This window comes from Oxyura jamaicensis, chromosome 3 (genome assembly GCF_011077185.1).
Source record: "Oxyura jamaicensis isolate SHBP4307 breed ruddy duck chromosome 3, BPBGC_Ojam_1.0, whole genome shotgun sequence".
Taxonomy (NCBI): Eukaryota; Metazoa; Chordata; class Aves; order Anseriformes; family Anatidae; genus Oxyura; species Oxyura jamaicensis.
In genome coordinates, this window is record NC_048895.1 from 46,444,595 (window position 1) to 46,468,185 (window position 23,591).

The 23,591-nt window shown below is 40.9% G+C and overlaps 2 long non-coding RNA genes across 4 annotated transcripts in view; both read right to left on the reverse strand.

Moving 5' to 3' along the window:
- LOC118165110 overlaps nt 1–9,475 on the reverse strand; it is a 59,620-nt gene extending 50,145 nt beyond the window's left edge. For both annotated transcript variants that reach the window (XR_004749869.1, XR_004749868.1), the window contains exon 1: nt 9,146–9,475. This is a non-coding gene — a long non-coding RNA (uncharacterized LOC118165110). The remainder of the gene's footprint in view (nt 1–9,145) is intronic.
- Nucleotides 9,476–11,963: 2,488 nt separating this feature from the next.
- The window catches only part of LOC118165109, a 51,888-nt gene continuing 40,260 nt past the window's right edge, over nt 11,964–23,591 (reverse strand). For both annotated transcript variants that reach the window (XR_004749867.1, XR_004749866.1), the window contains exons 4-5: nt 22,330–22,732; nt 11,964–12,046 (exon numbers count right to left, since the gene is read on the reverse strand). This is a non-coding gene — a long non-coding RNA (uncharacterized LOC118165109). The remainder of the gene's footprint in view (nt 12,047–22,329; nt 22,733–23,591) is intronic.

The following is a 23,591-nucleotide window of genomic DNA, read 5'->3' on the forward strand; positions in this document are numbered from 1 at the left end:
ACTTTTAAGATCATGGTATTTCAACATGGATGAAACTTCAGTTCCCTCCCCATCATTAACTGAAAGAAGATCTTTTCTGAATTACTATGTTTTCCAATTCTATAAAGGAAGCTTACCAAAAAGCTTAAGAGATTCAGGATACATGTCCTAGTCAAAAAGCAATCAAGTCTCTTAAAAAATTGTTGATGGCCTAAGCACATTTGGAGGATGGTTTACTTTATTCACTTCCCAAACTGCTACATGGTAGCTGAGCCATGAAGAGGCGTCAGCTTCTTAGAAATATACTCTGTAAGCAAGTCCTATTACCTGCCTTAAAACTGTTCAGTCAGCCACGGAAGTCATTCCACTTCCTTTCCATTTTCTGAGACACTGTTTAGCCTTTCATATGCTCCCTTAAACACCTCAGATTTATGTATACCTAAAGAGACAAGCTCACTAGATTCTAGAGACATTTGTTAACAACATTAAAAAATAGAAGAGAGATAACCAAGGTCCATCAACAAATATGAAAGACTGGGATGCTTCTAGCCCCAGAAGAGTTAAATGCATCTTTCTTTACACATTGTTGCTCCAAGACAGAACATTTATTGTCCATCAAAGTCAATGGCTGTCCATCCACCTCATTGGGTACTGCACTGGGCCTCAAATCAATAGCATGTTTCAGAAATTCTCATGAGAAAGAGCAGGAGCATTAGCAAAGCAGCACATGAATGAAAGCAGGTTTGATCCGCTTTAATGTGCGTTCTGAGCCTGGGGCCCAGTAAGAACCTTCTGAGCACATAATCTGCCTATCTAGATGATCTGTATATATACAATAAGATAATCCTGGTAATCAAGAGTGTAGATAATAGCATTATTATTTTATTTCCATAAATATTTGAAAAGATAGATTTTCTTCACCAGTGCAATCTGATAGGTAAAATTGCCACACTTGTTGGAAAATAAAAGACCTGCCAGAAAGCTGTGGAAATGTAATAGCAATAAAAACAAGAATAAACTGTCTCAGAAAGCAAAACATAGAAAGTAGAAACATTTTGCCCACATGCATGTTTTCAAATCCTCATGTGTAATCAAAAATCACTGAGAAACAACATACAGCTAATAGTGTTTAGTGAGAAGTATCAGAAAAGCATAATTATGTTCACCGAGACCTTGACCACATACTGTAGATGTGTACCAGGAACCCTTGGACCGCAGTGGGTAGGGGCAGAGGCAAAAGGAGATCAGGGCATAGCAGAGGCAGAAGAGGACAACTCCTTTTGTCCAAGGGAAGGAGTGTTGAGAATATCAGGGCATCAGGGGACAGGACAGAAAGTGTGTAGCCAGAGAAGGGCAGTCCAGGTCTGGCATGCTGGTGAGTGATCACAGCAGTTGCAGTCCTATTCTGGTGTCCCTGTAGAAATGCAGTATCTGTTTAAGCCCTACTTAGCCCATTATGTCACTACTAAAACCAAAGAAAAATGTTGACAACTCAAAGACGGGACTGAAGGATGGAGTGTTACCAATATAGTTCAACTGGTAAGAGCAGAAAGCCTGTCATCTCACATGGTATATCAGAGCAAGAACAACTTCTGTCAAGTGGGCAACCAGTTTCTCCCAGCTGTTGCTTTCCTAAAGAAATAGACCCTTTATCTTCCCTAAAGAGAAGGGAATTTCATTCATATCCTAAGGGAACTTCAGCAAGGACAAGAGGTTAATGCTATCACAAAGCCACTGAGCTTTGGGAATAACATGTATTGACAAACATCTATCCAGTGACTGCTAGAATAATCCTATAAGACATCAAGGGAAATTCAAGTCACCTTCCATTCCGCACATTTCTGGTTTATTAATGGTCTGAATATGTTTGCAATTTCCATATAAGTATAGTCTAGTTTAGTTAATTTGTTTTGCTATTGCTTTATAGTAAAATGAAATGATACAAGGAAGGGAGGGAGGGAGGGAGGGAGGAAGGGAGAAAACTTCTGCGGCATAAACATTTTCACAAGTTTCAGCAACCTTGGCCCACGTGGCATAGTTGCAGGTTGGGAGGGAAGAAGTGAAGAACTTCTGTATATTCAGGCACATCAGTTTCTCTACAGTTTTAAACTGTAGATTAGTACTGAAGAATTTTCAGAAAACCAATGGGATTTATTTCAAAACTAACGCTGGAAATTGGCTTCTGAAAGTCCCTGCCATCAGACTACAGCAAAACACCATGACAAACCACAGAGCTACAGCTTGAAATTGGACTTAAAGAATCATCTACATCATATACCATCTGCAGAGCAAGAATTACTCACCAGGAGTTCTTGAGCAACAACAACAAAATAAATGTATAAGTTTCTGCCAGATGGATTGTGCCAAAAAGAGCAGGCTAACCAAGGAATATTTTTTGCTATGTGATATTTACACAACTCTTATAATTGCTGTAGTCCCCCAAGTGACTCAGTTTTGAATATCTTCTGGAAAAGCATTCAGAACACACAATATGAATCCTTACCCTTATTTCATTCACGGTGAACTGTTGTTTTTGTTTGTTTGTTTGTTTGTTTAGGTTATGGTTTTGGTTTGATCCACAATAAAGACAAGGAACCATTTGTAAAATTTGGATCGACTTCACTTTTCAAATTCTCATGACATTCAGTGAAAGCTTTATCCAGCACTATTGAAGTCAGTGGAAGTTTTGCCAATGACTTCAGAAGGGAGTAAGAATTTAATTATGCACTACTGAGTGCTGTCAGTATTTGATTCCGGTACTTGTAAATACAAGATATGGGCCTAAACAGATTACAGTTGGTCCCTGAGTGGCAGTACTGTGGATTAAGCCCAGTTTGAGTGTCTTTTTCTCAAAGAAGAATTTGTTTCTAGAATCTAAACCCCACGATACTTGTGTTTCTGAATCATTCCCTTGATCTATATGAGATTAATGCCATTGCTCCGTCTCCTATAAGAGCACTTTTCAGGAATATTTTTTTCCTGTGAGTCTAGATCACTGACATGACAGGAAGGAATAAAAAGTTGTTATTGTCCTTCTAGGTGGCTCCTCCAGTTCAGCTTTCAAAGCCTGGAATGCCCCCCTCACGCACCTTGGGAAGGATTGCTTTTATGCTGCTTTTGGAGTTGTCTTCATTCCCCAGGGAGTCCCTGAAAGCATTATTCAGATATGCTAGGTTTTATTCAGTCTCTAATTTCATTAGGAGATCGAGCCTTTCATAAATGTTAAGAGATTGCTTGTTTTCCTGTATGGTTTTTGTTGTTGTTGTTTTTGTTGCTCTAGATTATATATATATATATATATATATATATATATATATATATAATTATTTCCCAAGACAGGATGTTTACTTTCCCAGCTTCGCCTAGTTTTCCAGGTTATCAAGATTTCTGTCAGGCAGGATATTACCTTTTTCTGTTCCCTGCTCTCCACACAATTATCTGAAGTGCTTTGTGTTTTCCCACATGGGGACTGTTTTTGATCTCCTTCACACAGTTTTTAATCTGCTTGCTCTAATGGAGTTACTTCTGATTTAGTTCACTTTGGTAAGGATTCACGCCTCAAGCCTCTGCAGATCTATAGCGGGCTTTGACTCCCTAATTGTGCGGCATAATGGTTTTTATCTTTCTTAAGGGCACTCCTGGCCCCAAATCCCCACTCTCAGTGGAAGTCCCAGAATCAGTCAGCCCTCACATCATGGCCTGGAACAGGGAGAAGAGCAAGAGCATCAGCTTCACAGGAACAGCATTACTTTGACACCTGAAAGGGAAATCAGAGTGTCAGGAGCTCCCCTATGCTGGCATCAAAGGCAACAAGGCATGGGGCAGAGTACCTTCCCAGCAGCTTTAAATCTACCTGAGGGGAGATGAACAACTACATACAACCATCTTTAGATGCTAGACCTACCACTACCTTTGGCCATAGAGGATACAGAACAGGCTGTTCTCATCTTCCCCATTTTCAGATTGACGGTGGGTTTTCCCTGCTGGAAGAATAAGAAGACATCACCCAATTCTGGAGCTAAATCCTTTCCTACCGTTGCTTTCATCAAGTTACAAGATTTTAATTTGTCCTTTCCACTTTGCTCATCCCATCTTGATCTTTCACTGGAAGAAAATCTCACCTGTGCAGTAGGTATGCATTGGATTGCTAGGGAAAAATCAAAGCTGGTAAAGAGATTGAAGAGGTGGTACCAGAGATGGATGAGATACATGGAACAGTTTCTTCTGTATGCATCAATCTTACATCTAATTACAGTGAATCAGCACTACAGTAAGCTTAATCCATTTCATGAACACGTGGACTGAGAGTTCATTTTTAGAGCCAAGAGCATTTTATTCCCAAAAGCTAACACCATGCAAAAGAAAATAAAGCAGATGGAAGATACTGTGCAGGAAGTTAAATATATGTCTGCTGTATTAAAGTTCTTGGAGAAGTTTTCTGTGTTTGTGTTTTGTAGGCCTTAAGTTAGAATAAACATTGTAGTTAAATAAATTAAAAATTAAAGAGGAACACACTATTATTAAAATCTGTATGCTTAATATCTCAGACAACCACTAAGGCTTCTTCTCTCTGTTGATTTACAAGATATATGGTTAGTTTTACAATCTAGGAACAGTCTCTAAAACAATGTACACATTTTACTAGTAGCATAAAATGTTCCTGATATTAGTATAATAAAATATTTTACTTGCAAATGAGCTTATAAATGTTTTTCTAAAGCAAGCAATATAATGTGGCTGTAAGTTGTAGTGCAACTTCAGCTGGAATTTCTCCACATAACCATTTCTTGTTCAATCCACCACCCAAACAATGATAATATCTTTTAGATATATTTGGCAAAATAACTACAAATGTTTTCAAAGGACAAATAACAGGATAATCTGTCTGAATATCCATTCAGATAACATATCAGAAGAAATATAGAAGAGTTATCTTTAAAAACACCTCAGAGAAGAAATGTTGCTGAAACTTCTTAATAAGAATTTAATAATGAAGGAGTCTAGAAGGCATTTGAGAAAGGGTCCAGAAACAGAAATGTCCTGAACCCTCCTCAGTAGGGTAATTGTCTTTGTAGACAACTTCTGCTGCCTAGAAGACAGAGGTGGAGCAGTATGCATGTTTTGATGCACAGGTCCTCCACAATGGACTCGAGTCACCCAGGTGACCCTGGTGAACACCTTCACACAGAATAGCCAGGAGAAAGTCCAGCTTAACTGTCCCACTGTACCAAGCAAAGTAAGAATCTTTTAGTGTAGCGCAGGGTTGGAATCACTATCATCCATTATTGACTTTGTAGCTAAGTAATGGCTTTGCACATTATTAGCATTACTAGTATGAGTATAGCTAATGGATATTAATATGAAATGAAAAAGTGCTCATTAAAACACCGTAAAATGCGTTTGGTTAGTAATTAGCACTTTTGAAAGCATAACTTCTTAACTAATGCATTTATTTCACATATTTATAATTGCAAAATTATATGTACTCATTTTTATAAATTAGACTTTCAAAAGAAATGTGCTCAGTATGATTCCAATATACTTTTTCATCCTTTCTTTCCGTTTTGCACATCTACAGAAAGTGCAAAGGAGGAAAATTTCAGCAGCAGTACAGCACTGGAAAGCTATCAGATGGAGTTCCTGCAAAAAGCTTTCCTGCGACAGGAAGGGCAGGATGCAATAAGGCAAAATGCCACATGGGAATGCAAAATTCCCAAGTGGATTCCAAGGTCAAGGTGCCTGATCCTGTCTGTCCCAAGTGCTCTCACTTGGAGCATCATTTGTTTCATTGGTATATACAGGGTCTGCTGGATGAGTATCAAACAGCTATAATGAGCTTAATTGTAAGTATAGAGAGCTTCAACACAAAAGCTTTCACTTCAAAGAAAAAGTGACCCCCAGTTGCCAAACACAATCACAGTCAAGACACAGTCTCCTAATATAGACTGTCTGCTAGAAAGTGTATCAGTTTATCATATCCTGGAGAAAAAAAAAATAACAATAATAATAATAATAATAAACTAACAGACACAAACAGGAAAAACAGAGTTGAAGGAGTGCTGGAGAACTAGAAGTTGACATCACTTTAGCAAGGTCTTGACTGGGGAAAAAGGAAGAAAATTACAACAAAAAGTTCCTACACCTTTATATTTAGCTTTGATTCTGAGCAAACTAGAAATATATTTGCATTTGTTTGTTTTGTGAGTGGGACATGTGAAAGCGCTTGAGACCATGCTGTTGCCTGCAGGGAAAGTCCTGCAGGCCATGAGAAGAAGTCCTGGAACTCCATTTCAGTTCTCTAAGCTACACGAGCTTTTGGTGAGGGATAGTCTGTCCAGACAGCATAAAGCCTTGCAGTCGTAGCCCTTGAATTCAACTTCTCCGTAAGCATGGGATTCAACAGGACTACTTGACTTTTCTAATCCTCCATCTCTGAAACACTGTGGTCTTTGAAACCACCTCCACCCTCGGCAGAGAGGGGCTGCTGCTGCACTGGCTGGGGAAGAGCACGCTCCCAGGCTGCTACACGGCCGGGCTGAGGCAGCTTATATTTGTATATCATTAGCACAGAGACCCTTAAGCAGGAGGCTTTCCCTTGTTTTTCACAGCATCCTTTAAGCAACTTTTCAGGTTCCTATGGAAAAAAATCTCCTCGGTGCCTTACTGAGTTCATTTGAAATTCCAAAACTAATGAGGCTTTTGTCTCCCTCTTAACCCAGGAACTATTGTTACCTCTAAAAATAAAAGAGATAATCTGCTAAAGAGCTAAAAATACTGAACTCTGACAGCCTTTTCAGACTGATGATTGACACACTTGCACCTTTAATCTTCACAAAGAAAACGCTGAGGCAGGAGCTCCTATGCTCACCTCCCAGCAGCTCTTTCACCAGCTGCCTGCTGGTTGTTCTCCCACTGATATGAGGGGACCAGCACCATCTGGTTGGGTCATTAATGCTCAGAATGTGATATTCATCCAGAAGCTATAATGATCACCCAAGGGTGCTTGTGCAACACTGTTTTCAAGAAAAAGCTCTGTATTTCTTTCAGGAGGAAAGTCAGGGAGTGCTTTTGGATAGGAGTGCCAAAAAGCCCTGCAATGTGCCCTCTGCCCCAGTCTCCAGGGCTCATGAACAAACAAAAGCTCTCATACAACATGGTTGGATCGGGGGTGCAGGCTGGATGATGTCCTTTGAATTGAACAGGAATATAAATTAAATTGACTTAGTTAAGAGGGCCAAAAGGTTTTCCAACTTGTCATAAAGAATCTTTGCAATCTCTGTGCAGTGAGCCAAAATACCTGTTTTTCTGAAGCTTGCTGGTCAAAGCACGCAGTCAAACATTTGCCTCACTTTATTGTTAGAAAAGATGTGTTGGGTGTACATGGCAAGGTTCTGACAGTGGGGAGTGCTGCTGGGGTGGCTTCTGTGAAAAGAGACCAGGGGCTGCCCTGTGCTCGGCTCAGCCATCTCCAGTGGACCTGCTACAGGACACATCTGAGCCCATGAGCAATGCTGGTGGCATGTCTGTGAAAACACATCTAGAAAGAGTAAAAACACCAGGAGGAGGGAATAAAAAGGAGTGAGAAATGGTGGAGGGAACACCGAGGTCAGAGGAGGAGGTGGTGCTCCATGGCGGAGCAGATGTTCCTGAAGAAACTGGAGCGTGTGAGAAAAGCCCACACTGGAGCAGCGGAAAAGTATGAGAGGGATAGATCAGGAGAAAAAAAAATAATAATCTAAATTTCTATTGTCTGACCATAGCTCCCCCCCCCCCATGCCACTCAGAGTAGGGTTAGTGGAAGATTCTGGAGTGAAGGAGTGAAGCTGGGCATGGCAGAAGTGGAGGAAAGATGTTGATATAATTATCTTTTTGTTTCACTACCAGAACCTAATGGCAATAAATTAATTTTTCCCAAGTCAAATCTGTTTCACTTGCAACAGTAGCTTGTAAGCAATGTCCTTGTCTTTATCTCAACCCATGAGCTTTGCTATCCTATTTGCTCAACTGCACTGCTGAGGAGGGGTTGTGAACGAGCAGCTGGGTGGGAGTTCAGCTGTTTGCCGAGACAAACCCACCACAACAGTGAAACAATCCCAATGTGTCAAGCATGTAAAGAACAAGGACTTTATCAACCTGGAGCCTCTCAACCCAAGGAAATACTGCAAAAGGTAAGGGCTATTTCACAGAGTTCTACAGACATATATATATATATATACATATATATATATATATAAATGATGATTCCCCAGAGGAAATACCACTTCCAGACATTGCTGATTACTTGCAGGAAGAGGAGGCATCCGCATGTTCCCTGAAACTGCTGTCTTTCTGCTGTTCTTTCAGAAATCACTGGTGATGGACAGAAAATTGAAGATTCTCTGACAACGACACCTTATAGAAGCTCTTTTTGGTTACTTGACCATTTAATATCCTATTTACTGTAAGTTGTGTTCTTTCCACAGAAGCAGTAAATCTGCCTCCTGATTTCATTTTAACTATAGCACATATAGCATGTTTTCCTAGTTCTAATTACAATGGGATATTTTTTTCACTTGTCACAGCTGAAAAGGAATCCTGAACCCTCTTTCCATGGCCAGTTACTTAGTTATTTTTAGTCTAATATCTTCTAAATGCGAACCCTTCTCTTTCTTGGTTCTTTTTATGCCACATGACATGTTCTACAAGTCTTGTGGTAGACAGAGGGATATCCTTCACCTTCTCCAACCTCTTTGACAATAAAAAGGGTGCAGCAGAGTGGACAGTGAATCAAGACAGATTTCCACCCATAAACACTCATTCTGGGGAATGATGAGAGGTGAAGAGAGAATGTTTCTCTCATCCAACAGATTGTTCCCGCTCTAATGCCATTTCTAACATAAAGAGTTCCCCAAGCTTTTAAAAGCTACTATGAATTAATCTCTAACTCATTTGTACTCTAGAATGTTTCTGTCCATTTAGGCTATCAAGGGATTTGCTATGGTTCTAATGTGTCGTTATAAAGTCCTTTAAAATAGTTCTATCCTGCCTTAAATTTTAACTCCTCAAAGAACTTTAACTGTGTGGTGTAAATTTATAACAACCATATGAAAAATGTCAAGCTCAAGGTAAAATTCAGAGACAATCCAAAAAAAATAAAAAATAAAAAAATCATTAGAGTACAACTTACTCTTCAGTGTTCCTGTCTTTTCTCAGTATGCCTCCAGGACAAATCACTGACAGAAGTGAGGCGACCAACCTTATGCATCTGTGCACATTCTGAAGATGGCGGTCACTTCCACGAATTTCCGTGCAGGATTCATTTAAAGCCTTTCTGCTCCTCAGCATGACCTTGTGAAGTTTTGCAAGATGCAGAGGGTTGGAGTTAGTGTTTGACCATCAGGCCACCTTTGGAAGAGCAAGGTTGTTTCCACAGATCACGTTCCAGCTGATGGAGCTCTGTCTTTTCAACTCACACCGAGTCAATGGCAACTCTTCTCTTAGGCTGGGCACCAGCTCTGTGACCTTTTGAAATAGAAATTATAATCAAGTTTTAATTGTTCACAGTTGACAAGAGACTATGTGGCAGTAGTGTATGAATTACATCATACCAGTCATGGCCTCTCATTTAAATCACTCTTTGTGGCTACACTCTTGCCATTCACACTTATTAACATCTCAAATGAACAAAATAAACCTGTAGATGTTCCTATGAATTGTCAAACTAATTTTCAGGCCACTCCCAGCATGACTATGTGACATATGTAAAGTGGAACATTTGTAAATGCTTCAGAAGTACAGGACAATGGTCAATAAATCATTGTTTCTAAATTTCAATTTCAACATTACTCCTACTTTTGTTATGCTAGCAGAATTTTAATAAATATTAAATTACTTGTTAAATTTTGAATTTATTAGCATTGTATCCTGGGCTTTGTAATTGAAACAAAAATTAATTCTGACTTGATTATTACACCCTTTTTAAAAAACCTTTGATGATTTTGGAAAACGACTTCCATTCCATAGAATGGGAGTGCATTTCCCCAAACCTGTTATATCTCCTCCAAATAAAATATTTGTTCTCATTCTTATGGATGAATCGTGCAAAATCCTTTGTTTCCTGAGTTGTTTCTGTGGAATTCTCTCCATTATGGGAGATTAAATGAGACAGGCAGAAGATCTAGAGTACCTCTACAGCGTGGTTATCTAAGCAAGATTTCTCTCGATGCCCTGTTAAAGAGCTTACAGCCTTATAGGCAAAAAGTCTGTTCTCTAGTTGTGTGGTTACTAACGTTTCCATGGGCCTGTCCTTTAATCTCAGCTGTTGGACATGGATTGATACATGTCCTGTAGTGTCACTCTTTACAGGTCTCCTGAGGCTTCTAGGACTTTCTCTGTTGGCCTTCAGTTCCTCTTTAGAGCAATTTGCAGGCTGACTTCAGAGGAATGCTCTTCTTTCTCTCTCTCTCTCCAACTAATGATTTTTAAAGCCATCCATTTCACTTTGCATTTGACATGAAGGCAAGGAAGTACATTTTAAAAATCACCTATTGGGTAAGTAATAAAAGCTTTGAGCCATTAAATTCATACACGTTTTTCCTTAGCCTTTGCCAAGTTATGTGCAATAAAACAATTTGACTGTCCTTGACCACACTTGATTGTTGACTATCAGAGTAGCATAAGATATCCCTCAGACAGTTTGATTACATTATACAGCAAGATCATATTAAATGTGTCCTACATTTTTGGCTGGGACAGCAGCTAACTATGAAGACAGTGGAACCTTTGATTATGAGGTATTTCCTTTCTCTGTCCTATATAAGAGGAAGATCTTGTGCAAATTCTTCATAAGATCTCTTGACAGTTCACATTTATTGTTTTCCTTAGCCTACATTTGTGTGCTGCGTATGCTGGCAAGCCTGCCCCACTGTGACCCACACTCCCAACAAAATTCACTTTAAACATCATGCTGCTGGTTGTGTGAAATAGAGTGATTTTAATAGGCTTGCTCAGTGACAAAAATCCATTTCAGATCTTCTCTGGCCCAGCCCTTTTTCATTTAATCAGTCAATGGAGTGCAAAGGGCTTATATGATGCATCCTCAGGAAAGGAGTGCATGCTTATACCCTGTTTTGTTTGTTTCTTTCTTTCTTTGTTAAGATGCGTTTGTAAAACTAAGCCAATCCAGATATAATGAAAAGATCTTTAATTTGACATTCATCATTCACATTCATTTGTCATTAACTCACTGATATTGAGAGCAATCACAGGCTCAAAAATTAGAGAAAAACTCACCTTCAAATATCATCAGGAGAACTGTAACCCTGCTGTAATACCTACATTTCTGTTTAACATAACGTGATCCAAGCCATAGAACACACACACACTTTCAATTTTTAAAGACAGAAAAAAAAAAAAAAAAATAATCATTCTCTCCTGCTGATGAAATACCCAGCTATTCCCTGTTTTTGAGCTATGACCTTCAGGGAATCTTCATTCATAACCAGCAAAAGACATATAGTGTTAGTTTCTGTGCTGACATTTGTAAAGGCTGAGCCAAGTTCACCCTGGAGTTTTCTTAAGGTGTCCTCTGACAAAGGCCAACACAGGGAAAATTATGATGAAGAGGAGTTTTTGAGAGTAAAAAGTAGCTCACCCCCATGCCACACACACCTCCCACAAGTCCCATTTACAAACACACAGAAGGGATGGGGAAGTCTGAAAAGTGGGCAATATCTGCTGAAAACAGAGTGCCAAGGCAGGTACAACACATACAGTCCAGACATCAGTCCTGCACATTCCTCCTATAGCTTCTTCCCATGAAAGCTGGAGAAACTGGGGTCTCTGGCAGTCTTGCTATTGGTCTCAGTGTGGTCCACGGGGCCTCCTATCTTCATTGAAACTTCCCTGTTAATAAGTCTTGCAAGCACAGTGTTATTTTCATTTTACCAAGGAATAAGTGAAAGTGAAGTTGAAGGATTTGCTGAAGGTCATGGAGGCTTTCCTTGCCAGAGCTGAATTTGGGGAGTTTGTGACTCTTCATCCTCAAAAATAAGGTGAAACTGTTTCTTCATCAGCATTTCTAAAATTGCTGCGACACTAAAAACAAAAAGATATCAGGAGGCATCTGTATTTTTATAGTACTTATGGCAACATCACCCAGTTTAGCAACAGGTTTATTGCTAAACTCATTATATAAAAAAATAAAAATCCTTCTATGCAAATCCATCTCCAAAGTCTCTTCCTTGCTTTCTTGCCTGTTGTTCAACCACCATCATGAAAATTAGTACAAATTAAAATAAATATGTTCAACAAATCCAGCAATAACAGTTGCCTGGGTATACATATTGTTTCCCTGGATGTGGTCATTCGCTCATACCATAAAGTCTAAATCTGAGAATCAGTTGCAAAGATAGGATTTTCTGCCCACTGACATCTGACCTTGAAGTTTTGAATTGCTGAGTAGGAGCTGAAACCTGACTGTTCATACATTACCAATGCCAAAATTATATAGAGAAGAATGGAGTTCACAATAAGAGTGGGGTTGAGACAGGCAAATGTTAAGTGTCAAGCACTACATTGAAAGGGCATGCATCTCATAAAATAACAGTCTGTTGGTGAAGCAGCAGACAACGTTTTGTGTATCTGCTCTATTTTTAACATGCACATTTTAAATGAGACTGTACCAGTTTGAACACTTTTTTTTCCTATCAAAGACTCATTATTACCATAATTTGTTCCACAGTAAAATCAAATATTCACTAATGTTTTTCATGTCAGAATGACAGGGGGGAATACTATTTTAGCACCACAGCAAATTCCATTAAATACAAGAAGAGTTTAAAGTGTTGTTGTGCATCTCAAGCTCCCATTTTTAATTAGATCTCTTGTATCCTTATTTTCCACCGGGTGTGGGAATCCTTCAGAGCCAAACCCGTCTGGCAAAAGCACAAAACTTACTCACAGCCCATGGCTTTATTAGATTAATATGGAACTGTTACATATCATTGTGGACATAATGCAGCATCTGGAATGCTTTTCTCTCTCTCACTCACTGTTCTTTCTCCCACTAGCATTAGTAAACAGTATTTTCTCTTTTACCTCTTCATCTAAAGAGTTATGTATGTCCACAAACCAACTTCTCACCCTCCCTGCAAAAGAGGCTGCTTTTGAACTGCAAACCCAGCACCCAGAAGTCTGCAGAAATTATTTTTAACTTTATTTTTGTTCCATTAATGACGGGGGCTGAATTTATTAAAGCAGCAACGTACAAGAATACCTTGATAGGATGATAGGATGTCTCTTCTGATTGCAAAATAAAAAGGGGGTATTATTTTTGCCTTGTGGAAGAAGAGCAATATGGCCAGATATAGTAGCTATTGGGAGACTGAAGCATTGCAGAAGCAGTGAAAGTCCTTGCTTTTAATTAATGGCTTGAATCAGCAAAGTCTTTTGTTGCAAAGGCCAAGGTACTTAGCACGGCTCTACATTTGGCCATTCCACTATCAAGCACATCTTATTTTGAAATAGTGTTTTAAAGAGATATTTGAGTTTAATTAACTCTGCTGAGTAATTTCAAAACCAAACCAAAACAACAACAAAAAATCACCCACTTTCATCAGGCCTTTAATTCAAGCTATCATATGAAATCTGATAAATCAGCTTGGCCTTTTGGAGAAGATGGTGCCATTGATAGAGTGACTAGGTCTTGCACAACACTAACACTTTGCTGACTTCAGGATGCAAGCTAAGACAATACAGCACCATGCTATATTGGAGAGTACCTGGCAGTACCTCTGGAATCACTGCATCATCCTCACAGCATGCAGCAAGCATGTTCCTGGATGTGGAGCCTATGGACAAACACAAGCCAAGCAAGCAGCTGTCTAGATTAGCAGGTGGCCAGAAACAGTCCTACTTTGCCTACACGAGAGCCCTGGAAATTCATGGTGTTGGTTCAAATAGAAAGGAAGGACAGAATGTGTGTGATGACAATGATTACTATGTTGGCTGAGCAAGAAGAATCAACCTTTTTCTTCTGCTTCCTTCAGCCACTGCAGCAGCAGCACCAAACATGCTTCAGGAAGGCTCCCCAGGTCTCTGTCCTTCCCCATTTCTCACCCTCAACCTCTCTCCTTACAACAGAAGAAGATGGCCCAGGCCACGCTCCTTATTCACCTCCTCTCTAGGAAACCTTGAGCAGCACACCACAACTGTCTAGCTCAGGTCACCACCTTTCGAGCAGTAACACTTCTGTTGAGGTCAATAGTACCTGCTCGGCTAAAGCATCACATTCATTTCTCTTTCAGAGATATCTCTCCATGCCTGATCTGGTTGACAAAGCCACTGTCTTTCTGCATATTTTGCATAGTCATTGGCTACTTGTTCTTGTAGTTAAATAACAAAATTGCATCCAGTTTATTATTTGACTTTTTTTTTCTGGCTTTAAGCTTGTTGTCTTAGCTGTTGAAAATGAACCCATTTCCAATAGTTGCCTAACTACAGCTTTCACAGTCTGACTAAGAGGCAGAGATTTTTTCAGATGTCTTGGCTACACGCTTATCTTTTCACTTCAGCATACCAGAGACACTTCTTTCTCTCCGATATTCACCTCATGTTCCCTGCACACAGGTTTTTAGGGCTCTGACCTAAGGAGTTTTTTTTCTGAAACTATCAGACACAAGTCTAGATGAATACAAAGGTGTAATGTGTGTGGACAGTCTTTCCAAACTGGTCTTGAGTGAATGGGCTCGCTAAAGGTTTGGGCTCACCATAAGAAACCTCATGTGACAAGGAAAACAGCTCCCAGAGCAGTATCCTGGATGGATCTCAGGATGTACAGAACTGAGACGAGACTGCTTTAGCCGATTACAGTTCACCGCCCTTCACAGAAAGGACACTGTCCTGTTCTTACCAGTGGACAGAGATATTCCTGCATCTAGTGAGTAGACTCAGTATAGTAGTAAAAGTAGCAGAATCACAAGTAAAAGACTCATGCCTATGAAGAGCCAGCATTCAGACCTCCTCTCTTGTGACCAGAGATGTGTTAAGGAGACTCATGCAGTCCTGCAGCCACTTAAGCCTCTCTATGCTGTATATAGTTAAAAGCATATTTTTTTTTTTCCAATTTTATTTCATAGACTGGCTAAATGCTGTTTTGTATAATGATGGGAGCCAGGGGTCTAGCTAAGTGTGTTCAGCTATTTCACTTACATTAAAAGACCTAATGCCCTCAGTCTGCCGTGTGTGAACATTAAAAAAAAAAAAAAAAAAAAAAAAAAAAAAAAAGCCTTCAGCTCAGCTCCTCCAAATTACAATTTATTTTGCATTATCAAGGAACATGCTGAGGATCACCTGGAAAGAATAATAATTACCTCACTGTAAGCAGTGCTCTTGGAGCTCTCTACCATGTGCTTATTTTGTCTTATTCAGTATGTATCATTTTGACTTAAAATCATTTCTAAAAATTCAGTCATCGTCCTTGGCTTTCATTCTACTTAAGATATCACGTAATGCTGCACTTGGACTGCTTTCTTTCATTATCCCAGGCCACCCTGAGTTAGACAGCATGCATTAATGCTGCACCTCCTATAGGGTAACACATCTAAGCCACGGACTGGAACATAGGGCTCAGTGAGCCAGTAAGGGAGCCACATTTTCATTTATATGCTGGCGCAGAGTGATGCTGGGGGAAGAGGTAAGCTGAAGCAGTCACTTGACTCAATCTCTCTAAATAAATGAAGGGGGAAAAAGACTTGATAAATGCATGATAATCAACACAACTGTACACTGAAAGAATTATGGCAGAGAGGGTAAAGAGGAAACAGACATGTCTATTTGTAAAATGCCATCCTAACAAGGAGAGAGCAAGAGTTATAAGATCACTCACCTAAATACCTCCCAGGATGTCTTCTCTGATTAAGGATTTGTGAGAGTTATTGAGTTTTGAATTAGATGCACTTTAATAAAACAGTAGAATGTTCTTATCTGATTGCACCTGTATTGATTGTGTTAAAGAGGTCTATCCTCAGATCAAGGTCAATGATTTTACATAAACTGACTAGCTAGATGGAATCGCTAGTGGTATTTAGAACTCCCATAGTTTGTCCACCCTTTCAGCATATGATACTTAACCATAAAACTTGGAGAGAGAAATCCAATATTCATTCCATATTCTCTGTCTTCTAGCAACATATTACTTTAACTAAAGTATAAAGTTATTTCCAAAAATACCATTCATGTTACTAAACTCTCTAGTAGTGGATCTTACCATCTAGAAAAGAAATTTTGCATCACATTTTTAACCAGCAACGTTTCACAGACTTGAAGAAACATTGCCCACTTTGAAATGCTGGACTTTATATAACCATCCTTTTTAACTTGATTAAACTGGGACGTTAATCTGATTCATTGTTCCATTAGCTTCAGTAGAGCTGATCCAGCTTTCTACTGTGGTATTAAAATTCAGATGGTTTCTGAGTGATATATTCAAAGACTTCCTCAGCAGCTATACATATATATATTTAAAGCTTTGTACGTGTGTGTGTATATATATAGACATACACACATGTGCATGTGTTTGTATAAAGCTTTATACATTTTTAGCCTTTTAGCTCTCTCTGCTTGGGCCCTTGTTCCTAGATCTCAGGAGTCCAGGAAGTAAAAGCTGCCAAACGATCCCCAGCTTTATTAAGGGGTGGATAACAAGCCCTTCAGAGCTTAATGAGATCAGGGAGATACCACTACAAGTTAAAGTCCTAGCAGGCTGCTGAGGCTAGCACCAGCCTGTGCGTGTGTGGATGTAGATTGGGGGATAGATCCAGCCTCACCATCAGCTGTGTGGAGAGATCAGCATCTTGCTTTCAGAGCTGTCTGGGAGTGGACCCAGCAGGGTTGCTTCCTCTTAGTCACCCTCACTTGCTCCTGACCCCATAGAGAATGAAGCAGAGGGAGAGGGCTGTTCAACAGACTGCTTGCTGCTGATGGAGACACGGAGCACATCAGAGGAGATAGTGAAGCTGAGGGTAAGAGCCTTTGGCATGGGCCCAGTGAGCCTACACTGTGGCTGAGAAGGGAAGGAAGCAGCTATAAGCAGTCCCCTCAAAGCTCAGGCTGAACAAACTCTTGGCTTGTGAGCTTTGCAGATGAGAAGCAATGATTTGTTACCAATAAGCAGGCTGGTGAGATGTACAGGTAAATCTGTGCATCCACAAATGCTGCAGGAGCACTCCTTGCTTCATAGCAAGGGATGGAAACCAAGCATTAACTGCAAGTGGAGAAAGCTGCCATCACATTTATAGGTTGGGAAAAAGGACTGGCCAGGATCCACTAACCCGGCTGCTGTCGGAGAAGCTGCTGACAGGCTGAGGAACAGAGCCTGGAGGGGACAGCTGCAAGGGAGCAATGGCTCGCTGCTGGGAGAGGCCAGAGTCAGCGGTGCAGGTGCTGAGCCTGCTGGAGGCCCAGATGGTGAGAGACTTCCCAAGTAATACTTCCAAATGTCACAACTGAAATGCTCCGAGGGGAGAGGGATCCCAACACCCATCAAAAGCAAGTTTTGTGCATCATGACATGAATTCTATCAGCAAGGCGAGGAAAACCTGCCACTGCAGCTCTGGATGGAAATGCATCCTGTCCATTTAAAATATATAGGTCAAGAGGCTGGTAAGGAACTGCTAGTCTTCCTGGTCAAAATTCAACCCTGCCCATAGGACACAACAGGAAAGCAAAATTATGGGGAAGTGAAGTTTACACCAAGGGTGTTTGGAGCTTTCCCTGGAAAGTCTCAATTTTTCACATCCCAGGTTTCAGAGGTCACCTGGCCAAGACAATAAACACCCAAAGTGGGGGGGGGGGAAGCAAAGCATTCACTAGTTACCTTTAAGCCAAGAAAAGTCATATTTGTTTTCCACAGCAAAGAACACCAATAAGAACCCTGTCTCTTCCTCAGCTGGCATGTTTTCACAAAGGGTGGGATTTCATGTGGATGATGCATTGGCTTCCATCTGTTTGTCTTGTTGTCCTGGTGCTGCTAAGTGCTGGGGAGGAGTGAGCGTGTTCATTTGTGGGTTTTCTTTTCCCTATATTCTCACGCTGGAATAAGTGCAGGAGGGAATTAGAGGATGGTGCTTCTCAGCCAGAAATACACCCAAACGGTTCAGATGAGATGGTGTCCACACAATACCTCGTCACACAAGTTTCTCTGGTTTAGTTGTTATCATATTTGCCTCAGCAACTAAATGTTCTCTGTCCACAAACAAGTAAAAATCATGATGAATTTTGCTCAAAACCAAAGCCAGAATAAAAGATTTATTTCTTGTCAGTGATGAGTAGGATCCCTTTTCCTTGCAATTCCACTGAGCTACTAAGATATGAGATACCTAATCCTTTTCTTTCACGCATTTGCTGATTTTTTTCAGTTCTCACTAATTAACTTAATGCAAGAAAGAATCCGTAGGCTTTTGAACAGACTCAGTGACTTGTTTCTCTGCTGTAGCAGTTACAGGGCCTAATAAGCACAGAGCTCCTGACACAATTCCAGGCAGCAACGTTGCTCTTTTGCTGCTGCTCAGCAAGGATTTTTATTTTCCCTCATTTTGCAGGAACGAGCGGAGGTCTCCTTCCAACGTAGGGGGTAGCTTGCTTAGACAGGTCCATGTTCTGGGGGCTGGGAGGGAGGGCGAGGAACTAGGAGCAAGCGAGGCGGTGGCTTCATAGGAACGTAAACCATCAGATCAATTCTCTAAATGAAACATAGTAAGCACGTTACTTCAAAGAGATTTGTACCTTGGCAACCGCAGATTTTTCAGGCTTGAAGCGTGATGTTTGCCATTTCTCCTAGCCTCGTTTTTACTTCTACAAGCTGCAGGAATGAGGTACAAAATATAAAGAGTGTCTTCACATCCCAGGAAGGAAAGGCCTGCATTTGTAGGAACCCTCTGTGAATTTGAGAATTCAGCCATGCTTTCTTTAAGCAAGGATACAAGGGTATTGCTAGCAGAGATCCCATAGAGGTTTAGGCAAGGTGAAACAGAGAGGCTGGAGGTAAATTCCTGGGCTACTGGCCTGTGCCAAGTGTCCTGCTGCAAGCCTTGGGCTGCTGCTGTTACCCACTATAGAGAGTTTTAATTTTGCCCAGTTTTACCTGTACAAGCCATGGTCATTTTCAGGGCAGTCAAACCCAGCAGTGCCTTAAGGGAAGCCAGAGCAGTCCCAGTGCTTCAGACAAGAGAGGCAATGCTGAAGGACTGGAACCGAGTCTTTGCTTCAGTTCCTGTAGTGACAAAGGCAAGCTCTTTGGTGCCAACAGATACCCATGTCCATCCTTTCTCCCTCCTCTGCTTGGACAATAAGACACAATCAGGGCCTTTCTCTGCTAGGAACAATGTTGGGGCAGAGAAACTTTCAGGGATGCTGGAGCTCTAGAGATGCAAACATAATCCAGCCATTTGGGCTATGGCCCAAGGAAACTACCCCAAAGGTATTGAACCCAGGGCTCAAGTAGACTTTGCCTGATTGGACATAAATAAGGGGAAGGTCGGGTGCCTTTTTGCTTTGGAACTGGCAAAGCTTTGAATTTGGATTGGTTATCCTTCAGTTTCTCTTCAGCCCTTCCTCACTAGCTTAACCCAGGCAGTGCCAAGCACTTGTTTTTCCACAGTCTTCCCAGCACACCTCTGGACACTAGGGTCGTGGCTGGCAAGGAAACCTCAGAGAAGGACAGAGAAGACAGGGTGAACAAATGACCATTTTTTAGAGCTCAGTGAAACTCTTTCAATCTTACCAAACAGTCTGCATTACATATTTGTTTCTGTCTTCACAAGTAGCAGAGCTAGAGACAAGCCTTTTTTTTTTTCCTTTTTAAATGAAAGGGAAGACAAAGTTATCCCTCAGGATGTCTGTCCTCAATCAATAGAGATACAGCAGTAGGCACTGTGGCTGCAATAAGCCAGATCTAGAAATAACAAGCCAACTCGAATCAAGTATCTGTCAAGTCCCCACCATCTCCTATACTACGAATGCAAATGTCTCCAGTTTCTGTAAGCATACATTGGAAGCAATCAGCATATGTGTTAAAAAAAAAATAAAAAAAAAAATCTAAAGCCAGGCAAAGAAAGTTCAATGTATGTGCATAAAAGGAAACATCTCAGATCTCTCCTTGAAAAGCGTTCAGGTGTGAAAACATATGGAATACGCTCGGCTTTGAAGCATGTGGTCCCCACTCCAAAAATAAGCATCGTCCATGACATGCTCTTGGCAGCCCAGCGAAGGGGGCAAATGAACATGGAGGCTGAGGAGAGGAGGTGCTCCATGCACTAACAGTGTCTCGGCTGGCATCCGACACTGCCACCCATGCTGCACCTGCTGTCTGTATCCTCCAAGTGCTCATCTCCAGGCAGCTGTTAAATAGGCTGGCACCTCTTGTCAGCAGCAACTTCAATATAGGGAGGGGAAAGGGGGGGGTTAAAAAAAATAATAAATAAAAAAATCAAAACACGCTCAAAGAAAAAGTAGAAGAAATGGGAAAGCACACTAAGCCCAAACTAGAACAACAAACAAGATATAAGCCTGGGGCAGGAGAGGAAGAAATGGAAGATGAGGAAACATATAGCAGCTGTTACTGGAGCTACTCGCTGCAAACAGCAAATGTTTCCAGGGCTACCAGTCTTACCTTGTGAGGTGCCCTCCCCTGCCATGGCAGGCTCACTCAAGCTTAGTTAACAAACCCAGATGACGCTCTAATTTATAATGCTCATAATCAAGCATTATACACAGTTTCGTAGCTCACTATGCTTCTTCTTTGCTAGTACCTTTAAAATCTCCCTTTCCTACTTTAGTAGTTTGCATGTATTTCCAAATAAAAATAAATAAATAAATAAAATAAAACTCAAGTCATCAGATGCAGACAAGGCAGAAACCTGTTGACCCCGCAGACTGGGGCCCAGTCTCCCAGCTGTTCTCCACCTCTGCAACCCTTGGGCATAACCTTATGCAGCGAGACACCTCTTCTTCCTCTCTCCTAATTCACCCCAGAAATGGAGAGGGAAGAGGAGGGTGTGGAGAGTACTTCCAAAGGTAGAGCTAAGTCTGGCAAGGTTCATTTTTGTAGCTAGAAGAAAGTGACAGGCATCATCTAAAGTATGACTTGGAACAGGATCCTAAGTTGGCTGACTGAAATCCCTTCTCTGTGATTCAGGCCCGATTCTTTTTCCTGCCACATTGCCTGCGGGGGGGAAGACTGCAACAAGAATGAGACCCCATGCCAAAGGGAAAGCTACAGAACCATCAGCACCAAGAGCTGCTTCTGGAGCTTCTTTCACAGTTTTAACCAAGTTGTCAAGTTGTGCTGGTGGGCTCCATCCTTCAGGCTCCTGCACTGTTTTTTGCTAAGCTTCTGTCTTCCCCTGCTCCTCTCTCTCACTTCTTTTTCCCTCCTTTTCCATTTCAGCTTTGCTTCTCCTCAGGAAGCCTCCCACATCCAGCCCTCCTCAAGCCTCAGCACCATCACACTGGTTGCTGCTACCTTCCTGTTACCTCCAGCTGTGTGCTTGACATCTGCCCACTGCTATGCGTGGCTGGCACAACACAGGATCTGCAGTGCAGAGGGCAGGACCTGCCTGCTGGCTTGCTTGCACAGTGCCTGGAATAATTGAGCGTCTTCTTGGTAGATTTGTAGGCACAACCATAGCAAATGGGATCCCCCAAGAAACCCACACAACCATCCTCTCAAAAACAAAATTGTTCCAGGCATCAGGGTCATACAGAGATGCCTGGGGAGTGATGGGAATGAGGCACAAGTATTAAACAGAACACGTTTGTGTGGTTTTTCTTTATAAACGTCCCGCACACATACATAGACACTGATTGTTTTTTCGTGTGACTCACATAAACAAAAGTCAATGCTGCTTTATGTCAGCAAGAGTAAGCAAAAGTGATAACAAAAGCAACATGATAAGGAAGTTCGCATCAGCAAGATGAAAGCATTATTTTTCTACTTTCTGGAGCTTTTTCACTTTAAGTGCCCGGTTTTCATTTTTCACGTGTGTTAGTAATTATGAGCCAAGAAACTCAAGCCTAACACACACACAGTCTTTCTGCCAAGTTAGCTCCTTAAGGGTGCAAATTTAAAGTCAAGGTTATGGTACTGGTACAACTAGGGAGGCACTGTGAGCTCCTCTACATTTGTGGAAACGGGCTACATTGGCATAAACATCCTGCTAATAATAAAACTGCATTGTACTAGGGTCTACATAGTGCTTTCAGTATACTAGTTTCAAGCCTATATTTAAAGTGGTTCAGAAACTGCATGTAGGCAAACCCTTGGGAATATGTTTTTGCTCTTCAAACAATTGTAATCAAAGGAACAATACTGACCCCTTTGCAGTCGGTGGGAGTTTCACTTCACATTGTTTTCAGAGTTTCTTTCAGCTCCTGGAGAAATTTCTGTTAAGTCAACAGGCTCTCATGGTGCAAACAGATTTTCGAGGTTAAAAAAAAAAAAAAAAAAAAAGAAAGAGAGAGAGAGAGAGAAAGAAAGAACACCGACTGATCAAAGGCAAATCTATGACTGCATCGCCTACATACACATTAACACCTCATTAACACTACTTGTACCTATAGAAGAAATCAAGCCTGGAAACAGCTCAGGCACAAAGCAAACAAGTCCTAGGTAGAAATCCTGCTTTTTTCTTCCAAGAGTACCAGAAGTAGCAGGTCCTTGATTGCAGCAGCTTTATTCTTTCCATTTATGAGAACAGAAATGAAAAATTTCACCATTCTGTGATAAAGAGATCCCACATGAGAACTCATAATGATCATGATAAAAACAACAACAGCAAATAAAAGATAACAGGAGTTTTTTGTTGTTGTTATTGCTGCTGCTGCTGTTTTTAACATAGTACCAATTTTGCAATATGGCTAAAATATCAAAATAATCTTTTGAGAAGAACAAAGATCAGAAGTTGGAATTAAAGACACAGGAAATAATAACATAATTTTGCAAATGTTTAGTAGCCCTGAAGGTGAGATAGCATTAGAGATGGGCCACATCTAAAAACCCTTTATTGATAATGCTCAACTCCCAGGGCATGCCAATTTTAACAAGATAGCGCCTCACCAAAAAGCAGAGCTCCTACTTCCCTCCACCTCCTGCCAGCTCAGCCATCTTTGAAGACCTCTTTAAAATACTGACCCAATGGAAAACAAGGTCATTAAGAACACATGGAGCAAGACCATGCCATGCTGCTTCCTTGGTGGCTGGGGAGCTGCTGCCTGGCAGGACAGTCAGCCAGCCCCACACTTGCACCTTTCTTGCTGTTTTACTGAGCTCTTCTCTACCTCATCATTAGCAGGAGAAAAATCTTCCTTAGGCCCATGCTGAATTTACACCCATTTCAATTCTCTAAAACCAATTTTGTTAAACCAGATCAGATGTTCTTATGCCGACTTAGCTAAAATCAATTCCTAATTGATTAAAGCCAACTTGAAATAAAATTGTCTAGGCTATAATAAAGGGTGTCCGCAGCAATTTAACTGACTGGATTTAAAATAACACCATCAATTAAGCAGCTGCAACTGCTGAGCTTTTCATGGCTGGGTTTGCTTCCTCCTCTGTGCTCAGGAAGCATTAGGTGCAG